At 48.7% G+C, this 19006-nt stretch overlaps 1 protein-coding gene across 1 annotated transcript in view; it reads right to left on the reverse strand.

The window, feature by feature from the left end:
* THSD7B (thrombospondin type 1 domain containing 7B) overlaps nucleotides 1–18720 on the reverse strand; it is a 349180-nt gene extending 330460 nt beyond the window's left edge. Inside the window, exon 1 of the mRNA XM_075430128.1 lies at nucleotides 18571–18720. The gene's annotated coding sequence lies outside the window, so the exon portion shown is untranslated. The remainder of the gene's footprint in view (nucleotides 1–18570) is intronic.
* Nucleotides 18721–19006: the final 286 nt, after the last annotated feature.

Here is a 19006-nt window from a genome sequence, read left to right on the forward strand (position 1 = left end):
TGCGTTCACCCCGGACTCTCGGTGGCAATCAGCCACAAAGCTCCCCAGAGCCAGGCTCTTCCCAGCCCGCACAGACCCCGCGGGAGGAGTTCAAACTCAGCTCCCAACCTCTGAAGCCCTCTACACCAACCTGCTCCAGGGTTCAGCAACCCGCACTTCCCTCAAGGCTGCACAGAGGGAAAAAAGCTAAATTCGCGTTCCCTTCTTGCAGAAGCAGACACCAGGCCCCCTCAAAGCACGGAGGATTACATCAAGAGTACGACTCTCCACGGAAGAGCACATGTACAGACAACTCAAAATATTCTGATGCAGGTTTTAAGGAGATTGAGAGCAACTGTGAAGATGGGAAGGAATCAAAAATCCATAATATCTTCTTCTGCATTCTGGTAACAGGAATTTTTTTCTTGAACTTACTTTCTTAGTGCTGCTCTATGACTAAGAAAGGAGAATCTATCAAAATCTTCCATAAAACCATGCAAAGCATACAAAACTTTGTATAAAAATGCAGAAACAGCCTAACAAATAACAATAACTTCCTCACCGTTACAGCACAGTCATTCTACGTTCAGTGACATTAACCTTTATTTCACGCAAGAAAATTCCACCTGGAGAAGTCCGACTATTCCCTTCTACGCTGATGGGACCTGGGCTACCGGGAGATGTACGGTGCGCTACAGTAACGCGTCTCTCTGGGAACAGAGGTCAACTTTAATCAGCTACCTGGAGTCCAAGTGACTTAAAAAACACGTGCTCAAGTGCTAGCAAGTGCTTTGCTGAAGGATGATCTAAAACAAATCCAGATCCGAGAAAAAGAGCAATGAAAATCACAATCAAGTATTTACAACGTAATCAGAATACGGAACCCAGAAATGAGTGGTTTCCATCTCAGTAGGATAAGCAGGTACATATTTTATAAACATTTACAAGATTATGGTTTAGTTTCTACTTTTCCTGAAAGTTTTAAAGTTTTTAAGAATAAAAGTAAGGTTTCACTCATTACTCTAAATTATGACTTGGAAAGGAAACTGAAGTCTCTTTTTCAGCGCTCCTTTTCTTCATCTCAGAACGGCTCCATAAACGTGGCTTTATGAGAAGAAATTTAGGTTTAACCTCACATTAGATAAAGCCTTTCTCTGTTTCTCTCTGTACAAAAATATTTGCACAAATTTGATAAAGACAAAAAGAGCATGGTCAAATAAAAAATAGTGCTGTCACAGCAAAAATAAAAAATTCATAACAAACTGCAAAGACCTACTGTGGCACTCGGTGCTTAAACCCAGAAGGATTTCTTCATTTATTAACAGCCTGTCCTTGTTCAACAGCATACTAATGAAGTTAATCTAAAGGCTAAATTTCAATTATGAATCACAGAACCGCATCTCTGCTCCCTGAGAGCTCAGATAATCTGAATCAAGCCCTCTCCTATACAAAGCACAATGGCTGACCGCACATAAAGTTCCCAAACATCAAAAATATTCAGTCCAGAAGATAAAAATCTGACAAACACATGTTTCCACATCCATTCAATAACTCTGTGGCAAAGCAATGATTTGTAATAACTTGACAGACTGCTCGCTCACTTAAAATACACTGCACAGGTTTGCACAATAAAAGGAACGGCAAATGTTTAAATCTCTCAGGCTTGCAGCCAAGACAAAGTCTTCAGCTGGAGTAAAAAAAAAAAAAAAAAAAAAAAAAAGGATTTCCATTTGTTAAAATAATTTAGGAGAAAATGTTTTCCTCTCTAGTACCTATGATGCATTTGTCCTGGAACAAAACCTGAGAGAACTGCCAAAGAAAAACCAAGGGCAGTGAGAGGCGGTGCATCCCTTGGCAATTAATATGCACAACTACAGACCGAGCTAGGGTGTTTCACGACGTGTCAACACACGGACGACACAAGGAGCCGAAGCTGCAGAACTGGAAAAAACCACAAAATATGAGTAATAGCGACAACCTGGGTCATTGGCTTCCAATTGCTTCTGCAAACAGAAGAGTGATGAACGCTCTCAAGAACACCAAACCATGTTGCCATCACATCTGAAAGACTGATACAAAGGAAACATTGCATCTGCTCTGTAACAAGACAAGAGAAGTCAGACAGCCTTTAGCCGAGAGGACGAGGCGCGGAAGGACGGCTCACTTTCAACAGAAGCCAGGGGACCGAACGGCAACCAGAACTCGGGAAAGCCACGAGCTGCAATTTATCGCAAACCTAGGTCAAAGAACCCAGAACCTTTCAAATGATCTCTCTGAAGCGTTTTCACCACGCAGTGCATGTGATTTCCAGGTAATATAACAACCCTAGGGTCAATTCCTCCATTTCTCGTGGGGAAGGAAACCCAGCAAGAGTAAATGCACCATAACCAACCATTATCCGGCCTTCTCTAGGAGTAAAAACATCAAAGAAGGTTTTCTTCCAAACCTAGGAGAAGGCAGTGATAAATTCCTGCTTTGCACGCACCTATCAGCTCCCGTTCATCCTCCGAGAGTTGAGCTGACAGACAGAGAGAAGCCTCCCAAGACCTGCTGCCACTCCGTGGCACTCAAACACAGGTCAGGTACAGTCCACTACTCGTTCACGGAGCCGTGAGACTTTTTTTCCCCCCCCTCTTTCAAGTTAGACAAAGTCAAACACACACACCCACACCTTCACGGCAGCCGCTGCACAGCTGAAGGTTTCTACTGTCCTAAACACATCTACTAATCCCCGCAGTTCTTCAAATCCAGTTCTTCAGGATATGAGCACAAATTGTGCAAGTTTTCCACCTCCAGCCTCAGTCTACCGGTTACCCCTTTTCACTGCCTTTACCCTTCAAGTACACCTCACCCAGTCAGAAGTTATCAGTGCCCAGACAATCCTCAGACTTCTTAATAATTATTGTTTTAAAAGTCATTAAAACAAATGCTTACCATTAAAAAACAACAGATTTTTTTTTCCAGATTGCCAAGATACTCATAATGTTCTCCGATTTGGCAATATTGACTACTCCAACACTGAGAGACACATGCAAAACGATTTGGCAACTACGCCCTCCCACAGCACCAAGTCCCCTCGCTGTCAAATACCAAAAGGGGCACTTTGCTCTCGTGTTCGACTGGATGCTGTGCAAGTTTTCCTCCCTGCCTTGGTCCTTAAACAAGCTGTTTCTCAGCAACACACTCGCATTTGCCGGACTGAGCAATAGGCGCGTACGTACATGCTAAGCAGTACGCTTGGTGGAAGCGAGGCAGTTGTCATTCAGCGTTTTTACCGAAATACATCTTAATTGAGTAGCAGCATTACACCACAAATGAGCCAGAAAAAAAGGGCAACAATAATGACAGACCACTAGAAATAATCTGTTGTCTCCTGGGTAAACTGTTCAATGCTAAAACTTATTATCTGTAAAAGCACCTTTTGAATCACTTTTGTTTTGCCCTGTGGAATACCTTAATGTTTCTATTGGTAATAAAATTTCTGGCTTGCAATACTGCCCTCATCTATAAGACTGCAAGAGAAGGGAAGGGAAAAGACGAAAAGAGGGAAACACAGAACTGCTGTTATTATTAAACCTTTAAGTTACAGAGTTAATTCCAGGTAAACATTTTTATCTGTTGCACTGTTTCTATGAAGTGGATTTTTTTTCCAGAAAAGAAATCTAATTTTCGCACCCGAGTGTCGAACAACTCCATGGTCATCTGTATCTGCGCCGACTGTACTTCTGCTACAAGTAATCTGCTATAGGCAGCACATCCCCAGCTGGGGCCCGTAATTAGGGTGCAAACTGCCACACAATCCCCTTGCCAGACTGATGAAGGAGACCTCTTACAAGGTGATCCAGCAGGCAGTGTTGAGACCATTAATCACTTACTCGTCGAGGAGAATACAAAAAGCTCTGCCACCAAGAGCATTAGACTGCAAAAGTGTCTTGGCAAAACCAACACCTAAAAAAACTAGCAAAGTTTTAATTATAAGGTCAGACATTAGTTACTCTATTATTTTTAAAAGTTTTAGGTAAGCTCACATGAAAAAAATAGATACTCAGATTTCAGATTCAGAATTTGACACTCACACTTTGCTACTCCTTTTAAAAGCTCGATAACGACGAGCTCAGAGGTTTTTTAGCGCTGCTAGCAGCATCCCCAGATAGCAAACAAATGTAACAGTGATCTACAGAGCAAGCTTAAACACACTGCCAGGCTGCCAGTATTTCAACCTGCGACTATTTATTTTGGAGGTTTGAATCCATGGGAAAATACAAACATTTTCTGTAATGTGTAATTGCAGATATCGTTAGTAGAAAAATTCAGCCTGCAGTGAGAACACCGAATCTTGGCCACCCGCCTAAGGGGCCTTCACTGTCCATCCCGCACACACAAGCCTTGACACTGCCAGACACCAGCTAAAATTCTTAAAATACGCTTACTGTAACAAAATACCTCAAGTATTTAAAGTTGAGTTGTATTTAAAGTTGAGTTCAAGCTGCAGTGTTTCCCTTCTTCATTCTTATTTGATCCAATCAGCAAGCCCACACTGTCCTCATGGAACTACTGAAAATCAGGATCACTTACATAGCCTAAGGGTATGTTGCTAGAGCGTGAAGGAGTTCTCTTTGGAAACATGTTTTGAACCTTCTTTTGTATGCAGCCTCATGTTTTACTTCCCACACGCCATCCAGGATGGTCAGCACCAGAAGTTCCCCAGCTACATCCACCAGCTTCACCTTCCACCATAACCCAGGTGAGGAGCCGCCGGCCGGGCAGGGCAAGGGGAGGAGGTGTGCTCCCTCCCTCTCTCCCTCAAATTATCTGGGATTTAACAGCATTGCCTGGGACACTTCTGCTGGTTCACATGCAAACAAAATCCATCCTACACAACTACCTACCAGATTAACAGAACACACATTTGCCTGTAGACCTTGCAATAGGGAGGAAACTTCATCCAAACACATCATTACATGGTCCAACAGGATTTTCTTACAAACTAAAAACTGTTCCAGTGAAGGCAAGCTCCTAGTAACGTAGCCTAAAAACCAGTCAGCAGGCAAGTACTTTTTCTTTTTTTTAACTGAAAAAGCCAAATCTAAATCATTCTTCACAGATCAGCAAGCACATCTGAAATCAACAGGAGTAAACAATATCTGCCACCTGTGGCTATGAAGCTAAACCAATTTAAATATTTAAAAAACATTCTTGTTTGCAAATGATGCCACTTCCCCCCACAACTCTCCCCCTTCCCTAGAGACAAGAGGATTTTTTCCACAGGATACAGTGAGGGAGGCAAAGAGTAGCGAAAGCACCTCAGGAGTGAGCAAAGCCCAAGAAAAGTTTTAGCATCACTTGCCTTTACAATGAGGATTCTTTTGCAAACATAACTGTAAACACAACAAAGCTTTTTATTTGTTTCTGCAACCCTGGGAAACTTCTGATTTCGAAAACCCTTGCTTGCATGAATAAGCATGCAAGTAATCTTCCAGTTATGTTAGTGAGAGAAGGAAAGCAGAAATAGCTTCATTATCATCATACAGAATCTTACAGGCAGCTGTGGAAATCCAAGCTTCTTAAAAATTATTGCCACGATGAAACACCGTAATCCATTTCAACGGCAAGTTCTACCACATATTACTGATTCCCTCAATATTTACATTTTTTCAATATAGCCCGAACTAATGATAAGAGCTCAGCGACACAGTAGGAGCGTGCATAGGATAATTCACATATTCCAAGCCACTATATCTTTTTAATAGGAGTCAGTAACATTAAAACATCACCTAAGAGGACGGAGCATAAGTCGCAAATGTAAAGATGCAAACCTGAAGACGACAAGGATGGAAAAATCAAGTGTGGCATCATTTACTGAAAGGCTAACAATCTAGCAGAAACTTAGTAAAATTTCAAAAAATTAGGAAAAAAGATCTCTACGCTGGACAACCCAAGACAACCCAGCGATGCACCGCAACGCCTAACCCTGCTGTTAGTATTTCTTGAAGCTCGATCCTGCACAACCACGTCAACGGAACAGAAAACGTTAAACCCAGCACATGACTGAAGCCATTCCACAATACTTCAAATGCTGAACACCCAAGTTACCAGCACGCTGATCTTATTTGGGAGTACAAGCAGAAATCCTTCCCCCTCACTTTTGGAGTCTCGCTGTGTCATCACCTACTGGCATTAATACTGCTCCCCCTTACAGACTCTGATCCTTTCTATCCTTTAAAGGGAGCAATTAACGCTGCTATTCGATGTTGCTGACCTTTAGCTCTCAGTCCCTGTAGTGTTATTCAGATTTCTCTTTTCAAGTTTAGCAGAAAATAGTAACTATTTGTGTCTTCCTAAAGGCAGACATGCATTGATCCTAACCACAAACTGGAGTCAATTTTGGAAAAGTAATTCCCAAAGTTTTCACCCCCAAATGTGGTCCTCTGCGTGATCAGATGCTTCCCAAATCCTGCCTGCCCTTCCAAACCAGTTTAGATGTTCTGCCTTCTGGAGGCATTTTAGCAAATCACTTTGCAAATGCTTTCATGGCTGCATGAAGTTTAGCACCCCACGCTGCATTCCCCCTCATCATCCTCTGCAGGAGGAGGCCTATCGCTGCGCTTGTTTTCAGCAAAGCCACAGTGCTAAGTCCCGTTTTCTCTATTCCTGCTAACACCACTACCCACTCTGCCTTCCTGCCCCCCTTTCTCCTCCACACAATTATTTACTCAGCTTCCCTGTTGCCTCTTTCAGGCATCTTCCCTAAGAAGCATCCCAGAATCAAAATACTATATTTATTATTTGTTGTCTTCATCTAATTTGTATTTTAAAACCACCAAACACGGAGGCTGATGCCTAGCAAACCAATAACGCATGTCATTTCCAGAACCGCCCCACAAAGGCACGTCGCATTTTCTTTTCAAAGTATAATCAATGTATGCAGCCTTTTAAAAGGTGCCAGATACCTTGCACGCTGACTCCAAAAACCCCAAACGTATCCTACCCCTCCTAGTCTCTCTCTCACAGAATCACAGAATCACAGAATCACAGAATAGTAGGGGTTGGAAGGGACCTCTGTGGGTCATCTAGTCCAACCCCCCCGCCGAAGCAGGGTCACCTACAGCAGGCTGCACAGGACCTTGTCCAGGCGGGTCTTGAATATCTCCAGAGAAGGAGACTCCACAACCTCCCTGGGCAGCCTGTTCCAGTGCTCCGTCACCCTCAGAGGGAAGAAGTTCCTCCTCATGTTCAGACGGAACTTCCTGTGCCTCAGTTTGTGCCCATTACCCCTTGTCCTGTCACTGGGCACCACTGAAAAGAGCTTGGCCCCATCCTCCTGACACCCACCCTTCAGATATTTGTAGGCATTTATAAGGTCCCCTCGCAGCCTTCTCTTCTTCAGGCTGAACAAGCCCAGCTCCCTCAGCCTCTCCTCGTAGTGGAGATGCTCCAGTCCCCTCACCATCCTTGTAGCCCTCCGCTGGACTCTCTCCAGTAGCTCTTCATCCTTCTTGAACTGGGGAGCCCAGAACTGGACACAGTACTCCAGATGAGGCCTCACCAGGGCAGTGTAGAGGGGAAGGAGAACCTCCCTTGTCCTGCTGGCCACACTCTTCTTGATGCACCCCAGGATCCCATTGGCCTTCTTGGCAGCCAGGGCACACTGCTGGCTCATAGTTAACCTGTCGTCCACCAGGACACCCAGGTCCCTCTCCGCAGAGCTGCTCTCCAGCAGGTCCACCCCAAGCCTGCACTGGTGCATGAGGTTGTTCCTCCCCAGGTGCAGGACCCTGCACTTGCCCTTGTTGAACCTCATCAGGTTCCTCTCTGCCCAGCTCTCCAGCCTATCCAGGTCACGCTGAATGGCAGCACAGCCTTCTGGTGTATCTACCACACCTCCCAGTTTGGTGTCGTCAGCAAACTTGCTGAGGGTACATTCTAACTCTTCATCCAGGTCGTTGATGAAGAAGTTAAACAAGACTGGGCCCAGTACTGACCCCTGAGGGACACCACTTGTCACCAGCCTCCAACTAGACTCAGCGCCGCTGATGACAACCCTCTGAGTTCTGCCATTCAGCCAGTTCTCTATCCACTTCACCGACCACTCATCCAGCCCACACTTCCTCAGCTTCCCCAGGAGGATATCATGGGAGACTGTGTCGAAAGCCTTGCTGAAGTCAAGGTAGATAACATCCACAGCTCTCCCTTCGTCTACCCAGCCAGTCATGTCATCGTAGAAAGCTATCAGATTGGTCAGGCATGATTTCCCCTTGGTGAATCCATGCTGACTACTCCTGATAACCTTCTTTTCTTCCACTTGCTTGATGATGGCCTCCAGGATAAGCTGCTCCATCACCTTTCCCGGGATGGAGGTGAGGCTGACCGGCCTGTAGTTCCCTGGGTCCTCCTTCTTGCCCTTTTTGAAGATTGGAGTGACATTGGCCTTTCTCCAGTCCTCGGGCACCTCTCCTGTCTTCCAGGACCTCTCAAAGATGATGGAGAGTGGCTCAGCAATGACATCCGCCAGCTCCCTCAGCACTCGTGGGTGCATTCCATCGGGGCCCATGGATTTGTGGACATCCAGATCGCTTAAGCGATCCCTCACACAGTCCTCCTCGACCAAGGGAAAGTCGTCCTCTCTGTAGGCTTCCTCTCTTACCTCCGGGGCCTGGGATTCCTGAGGGCCAGTCTTAGCACTGAAGACTGAAGCAAAGAAGGCATTCAGTAGCTCTGCCTTCTCCGCATCCTCCGTCACCAGGACACCCGCCTCATTCAGCAGCGGCCCCACGTTGTCCCTAGCCTTCCTTTTGCTGCTGATGTAGTTGAAGAAGCCCTTCTTGTTGTTTTTGACATCCCTTGCCAGCTTCAATTCCAGGTGAGCCTTGGCCTTCCTCGTCGCATCCCTGCATGCTCTCACTACGTTTCTGTACTCTTCCCAAGTGGCCTGTCCCTCTTTCCACATGCCATGCACCTTTCTCTTCTGCCTGATCTCCGCTAGAAGCTCCTTGTTTAACCATGCAGGTCTCCTTCCTCCTTTGCTAAATTTCTTTCTCAGGGGGATGCATTGCTCCTGTGCATGGAAGAAGTGTTGTTTAAAAAGCGACCAGCACTCATGGACCCCCCTGCCTTCGAGAGCCCTGGCCCACGGGATTCCTCCCAGTAGCTCCTTGAAGAGGCCAAAGTCAGCCCTCCTGAGGTCCAGGGTTTTGATCCTGCTTATCGCCCTGCTTCCTCCACGCAGGATCCTGAACTCGACCATTTCATGGTCACTGCAGCCGAGTCTACCTCCAACCTTCACGTCCTCCACCAGTCCCTCCTTGTTTGTTAACACAAGGTCCAGCAGCGCGCCTTTCCTTGTTGGTTCCTCCACCACTTGCATCAGAAAGTTATCATCGATGCTCTGTAGGAACCTCCTGGATTGCGCCTGCCTAGCTGTATGGTCTTCCCAGCTGATGTCAGGGTGGTTGAAGTCCCCCATGAGAACCAGAGCCTGTGACTGTGAGGCTGCTTGCAGCTGCCTGTAGAAGGCTTCATCAACCTCCTCCTCCTGGTCGGGTGGCCTGTAGTATACACCCACCGTAATGTCACCCGTGTGAGCCTGTCCCTTAATTCTAACCCACAAGCTTTCAATTCCTTCTTCACTTGCCCCCAGGCCAAGCTCAATGCATTCCAGTTGCTGCCTCACATATAGAGCAACTCCCCCACCTCTCCTTGTTGGTCTGTCTTTCCTAAAGAGTCTGTAGCCATCTATGACAGCATGCCAGTCATGCGAGTTGTCCCACCACGTTTCTGTGATGGCGACCAAGTCGTAGCCATCCTGCTGTATAATGGCTTCCAGCTCCTCCTGTTTATTGGCCATACTACGTGCATTGGTGTAAACACACTTGAGCTGGGCTGTCAATCTCACCCCTGGCCTTGGCACTCTAAGCCTAGGCTCATCCCTAGTGAGCTGGGCAATATCCCCTTCCCCCTTCAAACCTAGTTTAAAGCCCTCTCAATGAGCCCCGCCAGCTCGTGGCCAAGAATTCTTTTCCCCCTTTGAGATAGCTGAACTCCACTTGTTGCCAGCAGGCCCGGTGCTGTGTACACCTCCCCATGATCAAAAAAGCCAAAATTTGACCGATGGCACCAGTCCCTGAGCCACCTGTTAACCAGGTGAGTTTTCCTGCCCCTTTCAGTGCTGTCCCCTGCCACTGATGGGATGGAGGAAAACACCACCTGTGCCCCTGATCCCTCAACCAGTCGCCCCAGTGCCCTGAAGTCCCTTTTGATGGCCTTGGGACTTCTTTCTGCTACCTCGTCTCCGCCAACCTGCATTACCAAGAGGGGGTAGTAATCAGAAGGCCGCACCAGACCAGGGAGTTTCTTCGCAACATCCCTAACCCGGGCCCCAGGGAGGCAGCAGACTTCCCTGTGGGATGGGTCCGGTCGGCAGATCGGGCCCTCTGTTCCCCTCAGAAGGGAATCACCTATGACAATGACCCTCCTTTTTTTCTTAGTTGAGGCAGTTGTAATACGTGGGGCTGTCTGACTCGTTCTAGGCAACCCCCTGGATGGAGCCTCACCTTCACCCACATCCTCTGTGGCCGGTCCCTCACATTCCAGAGCCCCATACCTGTTGCTTAAGGGCAACTGAGCAGGTGAGGGAGGCTGGGGGGAAATTCGCTTGCCCCCCCGAGCAGGGACCTGTTTCCATTCCCCCCCATCTCTTAGGCCCCCTCTTTCTGCTCGGTGGCAAGAGGGATGGGGGTTCTCTGCTTTCTGTGGAGCCGCCTCCTGCTGCCGCTGCCTCAGGGAGGGCAGGGTGCGGCTCCACCAGTCGATCTCCCTCTCACACTCCCGGATGCTCCTCAGCCTCTCCACTTCCTCCTTCAGTTCTGCCACCAGGCTGAGCAGGTCATTCACCTGCTCGCACCGAACACAGCCGAAAAAAAAAAAAAAAATCAAATCTGATAATTCTAGCCCATCAATACCTTTCCTCGTTAAACCTTTCCCGATACGAAAGTCATTACAGCTCATCGGGAAGACTGGTAAGCTAATATTTCTCTAGACCCAGAGAAAGGGTGTGCCACAGCCAAGACTCCTCCAAACCGCCAGCGAGCCGGGCTCAGGTAGCGCCACACAGGGAAGAGGCAATCAACTTGACAGAAAATGTAATTAGTGCTATAATTCCTGCCAAAATTAGACGTGATATAAGCAGATATATCCAACGAATTTGACATGATATGTTAGCACTGATGTGCGTAAATATACTGGGGGGAGGGTGGGGAGCTTGACTTTGGAAGGGTGGGAGTAGGGGTTTTTTCGTATTTTAAGGGAAAAAACAAATCCTGATGTGCCTCCACCATTCCTGTCTCCACCTTGCTTGTTCATTAAAGTTTCTCCCCTCCTTTCTAGTTCTTATTTCCATCCTGGTCAGAGTGACAGAAAACATCCTCCTTTTGTTGCAGCTCACTAAAATCGAAGCTGCATCATGTCTCTTTTCCACATCTTTTCATCCCTCTTTGTCACTCAGAGGCTTCAACCCATTTGCTTTCTGAACACATCTGCAGTCCGAATCCGTTTCTCGACACCAGCTCGCTTGTTTGCCTCTCCTCTCTCTCATCCGCACTCACCAAAACCCCTTCCCATCATATCGCGTCTCCGTTTCAAATTGCCACCGTCTCCTGGCTGTCACTCACACATTCCTTTCCACTCGTCCCAATACCAAATTTCTGTCATCTTTGCAAACTTCCTAGTACGAGCAATTTTGTGTTATTTTAAACACATTCTACTGTCTGCCTTCCTACAAACCACACATTTATCTCACCGCTCACTGTAAACTTGTAAAGCTTCCCTGGATTTGCTCATTCTCCCACCAGCTTAGCTCCAGTGCAACACATTGTCCCAGTCCCCCTCGTTCTTCACCATTTCAGCACGCCGACCAACCACCTCAGACTCATTCCACACCAGTCTGGGTTTAGCAAAATGAGACAAATTAATCAGGTACTGCAGTGACCTCTGCAAGAAATCCTTCCCTATGAAGCTCCAGCCCCAAGCTCCACAGACACAAAAAACAAACCAGAGTATCACCTAGAACTGAGAAGTGGTGACAAAAGCCTCAGAAAATAACTTATTTGAGAGATACTCTATCAAATGGATGTTTCTAATACCCAGTTAAATACTGGAGGAAAAGAAGAGAGGCTCAGTCCCAGCTCAACACCAAAGCAGAAGTAACCAGAAGACAGCAATCCTCAGCGCTCTCAGAGCTGGACCCGAAGATTAACAGGTTTTTCTGTTCAATGGAAAAAAATATTAAACAAAAAAATGCCACACACACCCCACATCTCCCTTCCTAAAAGAAAAAGGAACTGAGCTAGAACTGAAAGCTTATTTTCTTGCTTGCTTTTGCTAGAAAGCAACGCTAAAGCTTTCATTTACGGGCAGCCAAGTTTTATTCCAGAAAAATGACCCCTTTGGGGGAAATTTAATCTTTTGCTTATTTTGTTTCCATTTCCATTTTGAATGAAAGTTTAATTTAAAAATACTATAATGAAATCCTGCAACTGTTAGACAAAATTCAGCAAGTTCCCAAATCTTTATACTCCTGAAACAGTGACCGTCCTTTGCTAGATGTACACTCTCCACAGACCTAGCTGTGTCCTCCTCAAAGGGAAGCTCTGGGCTGCCCTGTTTTATGCAGCACCTGAACTCACCGCTGAAGTACTTGAGATGGAAAAAATCTAGGCCAAGCAGAGGTATTTATGGCTTTTGTTGATGGAAACTTTAAAAATTACTTTACCCCAAAAAATAACTCTTTAACTGGACTTGTCTTTGCTGTTCCAGCAAACACGGAGCGCACTGCTGTTCATCTCCTGACAAATTACTCTCCAGGAGAATACAAATCATCCGTGCTGAGCTTCAGAAAGGCTCTGGAAGAGGGCTCTGTTTCAACCCACTGGAGACAAAAAGCCAGCCACAAAACAGACTCCATCCCAGCGGAAAGCCTCCCTTGCTCATAAACACGAGTTTTAATCCCATTCATTAACAGCTGGATTGCACTCACCTTTATTGTACTACATCTTCAGGTCGCTCTTCCATCCATTACATTCTTTGCTGTGGGCGTCTTCTGTGTTTTATTAATAATTGCAACATAATTCTATACATATTCCTGCACAGGGCAGGTTATTTTCCTGACTGTTTTAAAACATTTCACAAGACGGAGCACAGCTGAATTTTTAAGTAGCAAAACAAGACACACACAATAAAAAACCCACAAGAAGAAATCCTACTGCGTTTCTGCTGGGATGGTTTTGAAAAATAAAGTTTGCCATATCTACCAAGCCTCCCACCACCTAAGTTTTCTTTCATGAATTAATACCACACACTAAAAACTGATGCTACATAAACTATACATCATTGCTAGAGATAGTTGCAATCACAGAGTCCGCTGCTTTCGCCGTTACTAAAGCTGTATATCGTGTTTACTACAGCTATACAAAATGAATTACAGAATCTTAAATATCTGCAGCCCACAGTTCTCCAAGTGTCTCAGAAGGCCTACAGCAACGCTCGGGAGTCGACACCCCCATATTGCACTACCCTCAGCCTCACTGCTCTCCTCTCTACCGACATCAATTTTGCAGTGAAAACCCAGCAATTCAGTGAGAATAGATGCCCAAGCAGAGATAAAAACATCTACCTAAAGACTGAATGTAACTCTCCTGTTAAACATGCATTAAAAAAAAAAAACACAACACAACTTACCCTACAAACTCTGCTGTGGTGAGTTCCACTCTCCACAATCTCCCGTTCAACCCACGCTGCTCTTACCACGTGCTGAAACAACGCCAGTAGGAATTATGAATTATTGTGGGAGATGGATCAGAAATGGCCACAATTCTACCTAACAGCTGAAGAGACTGTTTCATCTGATCTTCCTGGTGGAAGGCTGCGCCAGGCTGAAAGAGCCCAACGGCACGTGGCGTCTTCCCATCCGTTCCCGGCAACCTGAAGACAGCCAGGGAGTGCCCCCTCACTCTCAGCAAGGCTGGGACCACAATTCTGCCACATTCATTTAGACTACCTCCAACCTTTCAAAATCACCCACGATTCACTACAGGAACACCCTTTATCTGCAGAAGCACATTTTCTACTACAGCAACCGAGTCAGGAGGGTGACTGCTTCTCCATTTTCTAACAGTTTTTAAGTAGTTTTAAATATTCATTTCATTTATAAAACCATTTAATTTTCATAGAATCATAGAATGGTTTGGGTTGGAAGGGACCTTGAAGTTCACCCAGTTCCAACCCCCCTGCCATGGGCAGGTACATTTTCCCCGAGACCTGGTTGCTCCAAGCCCCATCCAATCTGACCTTGAACCCTGCCAGGGAGGGGGCAGCCACAGCTTCTCTGGGCAACCTGGGCCAGGGCCTCACCGCCCTCAGAGTGAAGAATTTCTTTCTTTTATCTAATCTAAATCTGCCCTCTTTCATTTTAAAGCCATTACCTCTTGTCCTATCCCTACATGCTCCTGCCAAAAGTCCCTCTCCAGCCGTCTTGTAGGTCTATTCAGGTACTGGAAGGCTGCCCTGAGGTTTTCCTGGATCCTTCTCTTCTCCAGGCTGAACAGCCCCAGCTCTCCCAGCCTTTCCCCCCAGCAGAGGGGTTCCAGCCCTCAGATCATTGCTGGGGCCTCCTCTGGCCCCGCTCCAACAGCTCCAGGTCTGTCCTGTGCTGAGGGCTCCGGAGCTGGACGCAGGACTCCTGGAGGGGTCTCACCAGAGCGGGGCAGAGGGGCAGAACCCCCTCCCTCGTCCTGTGCCCACGCTGCTGGGGATGCAGCCCAGGGCATGGCCAGCCTGCTGGGCCGTTGTCACCTCTCCCTGTTCACACTGCCCTTTCAGGTCCCGTCCCCTCAGCTGAAACGCTTCCACACTTCACCGCACCGCAGTGGGGTTTGCACGCCCGGCCGTTATCAATGGGCTGTCTCCACCGCCCCGGGTATCAGCAGATTATCTCACCCATTATCCCAGCAGATGCGTGGACACCACACAGCACACGCACACATCCTGGCTCCGCTCAGGGGCCAGCTTCCAGCCCTGAGGAAAGGGGACCGTGCTGTAACTGGCAGGCAAGTACAGGGAGGCAGCACCCACCAGATAAAAGGAAGGCGGCTAAGGCAGGCAGGATTCACTACATCATTAGTACAGCTTTCTCTTCGCTTTCTTGGTGGTCCTTCAATCTCTCTTTCCTTACCCATTTCATACTTTCTCAAAATAGCTGCCTGCTCTGTGTGTGCAGGTGGAAAAAAAAAAAAAAGCCACTTTTACAGCAGCTAGCTTATTTTCAGACACAAAATATGAGCATTAGCTAGATGACACTCAACAGAAAAGAGAGAAGCAACCAAAAAGCTTTTCCAAAAAAATTAGCAAAGATTTTGTTTCAGTCAGAATAAGAGCTTAACAAATGAAAACCGTATTAGAAAGGAAGCACAACTGAAAGCATTCCCAGCAAAAATGATGCAGCATGTCCTTAACACTCAAGTGTTTAAACCAAATACAGCAGAAGTACAAAGGAATGCCTGAAGATGAGTCAATAAGGAGGTATTCAAAGCAGAAATAGCATTACCAGCATGTTTATGATAAGCTTGCTAGTCCAAAGCACAGTATTTTCTGGTTCTTGTATTCAGACTGGCTGCGGGCAACGAGCACTCGTGCTCAGAGGCAGAAGTAAGGTAGGACGGTTCGCCAGCGACTCAGAGGCTGCACCTCTGCAGACTGACAGAGCGAGCGGAGAAACCTGCCTTCCTTGCAGAGTTTCTGGTTCTAAATGACCCACCCAACTCTTTTAACCTCTGGCACAAGTCCCTGGGACTGCCCCCCCCCCCCCCCCAAATACACAGCACTTCATTTCGCCTGCGGTGCTTCCTCTGCTTCCCCAACCACAGCACCCACCTGCTCTCCCCCCTGGAAGCAGCCTGGGATGCGGCGGGAGGCACGGCTTCCAGCAGCAGCACCGCAGGGTTCGGCACCCATCGGCACCATCCTAGCCTCGCCTGGCAGTCACCCCTCCACAGCACACCCTCCCATTGACTTCACACCACCTCAGGGCAAATAACAGAAAAGCTGGCTTCACCAATATCCAGAATGCTCTCCCAGTAATAAATTAAGATTTATTTTTTTTAAAGCTCAGGCAAAGAGCTGGAGTGACACGTGGGCAAAACCTCAGGGTGTGAGAGGACCGAGACCACAGCAAGCGACAAGCCACGGCGGCACAGAGAGTTTGGGCCAGGAAGTCTGGCTCCGTCGTACCATCAAACTTGATTACGATGAGGCAAGACAGCTCACCTGCAGCTTCTTAACTTCTCTGGTTTAGAGGCAAACCGCACAAGCCCTCGCCCCCAGGCAGTCCCAGCAGCGCTCCCTTTCCTCAGCCCCGCTGGCAGCACAGGAGCCTGCAAACTACGGCCAGGACAAGACAAACTTTCTTTTTCTGTTGTTAATAAAGAACGAAGCAGCTGTGTTTTGTCAAAACGAGCTTTTGTCTCACCTTAGGGAAAGATCAACCCCTGAGGTCCAAGGAAGTTCCTAGCAACTGACAACCTGGACACGCGCTTTCCGATGCTCCGCGGCAGCCCGGCAGGACAGCGTTCCTCACCCACACAACGCCCCGAGGAGTCCCCAGCCCTGTCTCGCGCCGGTCGGCCCCAGCAGACGGGCTTCTGCTTCCCCCCATCCCACTCAGCACACACCGCCATCGCACAGCTCTGACAGAGAACGGAGAACTCCTCTCGCTGCACGGCCTGGAGGCATCTCCATCACCTCTGTCACCCGCAGCAGCATCCCAGTCCTCAGCTCTCACAGTCCCTATCAGTCCGGGAACGCAGGTGCAAGTGGCACCGCAGGACAGGGACGCAGAACAGACACAAGTATTCAGGTTGTTGGGGCAGCACTCTCAATTCAGTTTTGTTGTGTTTTTTTTTTTTAATTTTCTTACCCCATCCTTTGCTTACAGCCTGCAGATGAGCTCAGTTGCCTTGGACACCTGGAGACAGGACCATTCCCATCACAGCACATGCCCCACCACGACCCCCCTGCCCACCTACCAACAGCAACGGGGAGCCAAAGCCTCCCAAAGCGCAGCCTCCGCTCCCCAAAACCGCTCTCACGCCGCTCCCTTCGCGCCGTTACTCAGCAGCGAGCTTGGCACCGGGTACCTGCAGCATCTGCCGTCTTCCACCCGCTCCAGCTCAGCCTCCTGACGCGCTCTCCTCTGCTACCAGCCACCGGGATGGCTGCTGCTGCGCCCAGATACAACAGAAGCAAGTGCCTAAAACAGGCACCAGATCTGTCTGAGGGCAAGGCGTGAGAGCCTGAATACTGCTTGAGGCGGGGAGGAAACAAATTATACTGAAGTGCGAGAAGACCCACAGGATTCCCCGCTTCGTACTCACAAACCCCAGAACTTTCGTGCCACCAAAGGCAGCAGCCAGCAGCAGCCCGAGTGCCTCCCACCAGAGCGGCGCGTCAGCAAACACGCGTCCCCGCGATCCTTACCGGCAAGGCTTTCTAGTGAAGAGACGTCCCTAGAAAGCAGTCACTACAGTTTTCCTGAATATCGTTACTGACCCAGAAGTAATGAAACAGTTGATAATGTGGCCCCAGGGTACAAATCAACCACCCACCCTAGCGCATACAGATGGAGCTCAGCAGCTCTTCTGGTCTTCCATCACCAGAGTGAAATGGGATCTCTGAAACACCACCGAGGCACAGCAGAAGAGCAGCTTACTAATGAGCGGCGTTTACTTCTGATTCTTCAGAAAATGGTTTTAAATGCTGCAAGCTGAAACAAATTCTCTGTTTCCACGTATGAGGACGAGTAGACACAGCTTCTCCTCACAGAACCACGATAAAAAAAGCAGAATGTACAACCTCCTGCTCTTCCCTGCTTCTGCAGAAAAGGCTCTGCTGAGAACACTAAACACCTTCTGAAATCATCAGCAACGAAACTTTCTCCAGTCCCACCAAGGGAAGCAGCACAGCTGCCACGACTTAGCAGGATCACGCTCCTCCGGCTGACATCCGCGTCAGTTAAAGCGGGGACATCCCCAGTGCCCCCAAACCCACTCGGCAGGCACAGGACCGCTGCGCTCCCACCCGCAGGAAAACTCAGCACCGAGAGCCCCGCTCCCGCGAAGCCACGGCGCTGTGCACCCCGCGCTGCTCGCGCCCCGCGAGCCACCGCACCCGCACGCCCCGCCAGCCGCCTCCAGAAGCATCCCTCCACCCGGGGATGTCACCTTTCGCATCGCCTCTTTCACCTTTGACATGACATCAACTCCGCCAAAAGCTTTCCGGAAACTAAAGAGTTCGCCACTTCTTTAGTCCTTCTCCTCGAAGTTTGAAGGTTTCACGCCGCCAGCCGAAGACGCGAGGCGGGGGCCCTCGCAGCCGCCACGTCCCCGCTCCCGCTCCCAGCGCTAACAGGTACGCGACCCCACTCACCCGCACGCGCGGGAACGGCGTCCCCGGCACGGCTCCTCTCAAAACAAATCACGCTCCCGGGAAATCAATTCCTTGAGCCCATTTTTTCGTTTGCGTTAGAGGAATGAAACAAAATCTTACAGTTACACCAAAGCGCCGGAGGCAGCGGTCAGCGAGTCCTTTTCTGAAGCTCATCTGTCCTTTTAAAAGCCTTCTCCAGCGGGAGGGAGGAGGAGGAGGAGGAGGAGAAGGAGGAGGGAAGGAACGCGTCTACAGCCGGTCCTCTGCCGCACCTTCACCCCAATAAAGTCCGAACTCGGCGGGGTCTGACCTTGAATGAACAACAGCAGCCGAGTCAAGGCAGGGACGAGCACGGCGAACGCTCGGAGTCGGCGGTGAAGCCACCTCCCGCCCCGCCCCGCCCGGCCAGCGCCCGAGTCCCGGGGAGCGGGGAGCCCCTCTCTCCCTGCCCGGAGCGCTTCGCCTCCGCCCGCCATCCCCGCCCCGGGCCGGGGGGAGCCGAGGAACCCGGTGCGGAGCGGTCCCCGAACCCACCGCAACTTCTCCCGCGCAGCCG

This window comes from Opisthocomus hoazin, chromosome 9 (genome assembly GCF_030867145.1).
Source record: "Opisthocomus hoazin isolate bOpiHoa1 chromosome 9, bOpiHoa1.hap1, whole genome shotgun sequence".
NCBI classification, from domain to species: Eukaryota; Metazoa; Chordata; class Aves; order Opisthocomiformes; family Opisthocomidae; genus Opisthocomus; species Opisthocomus hoazin.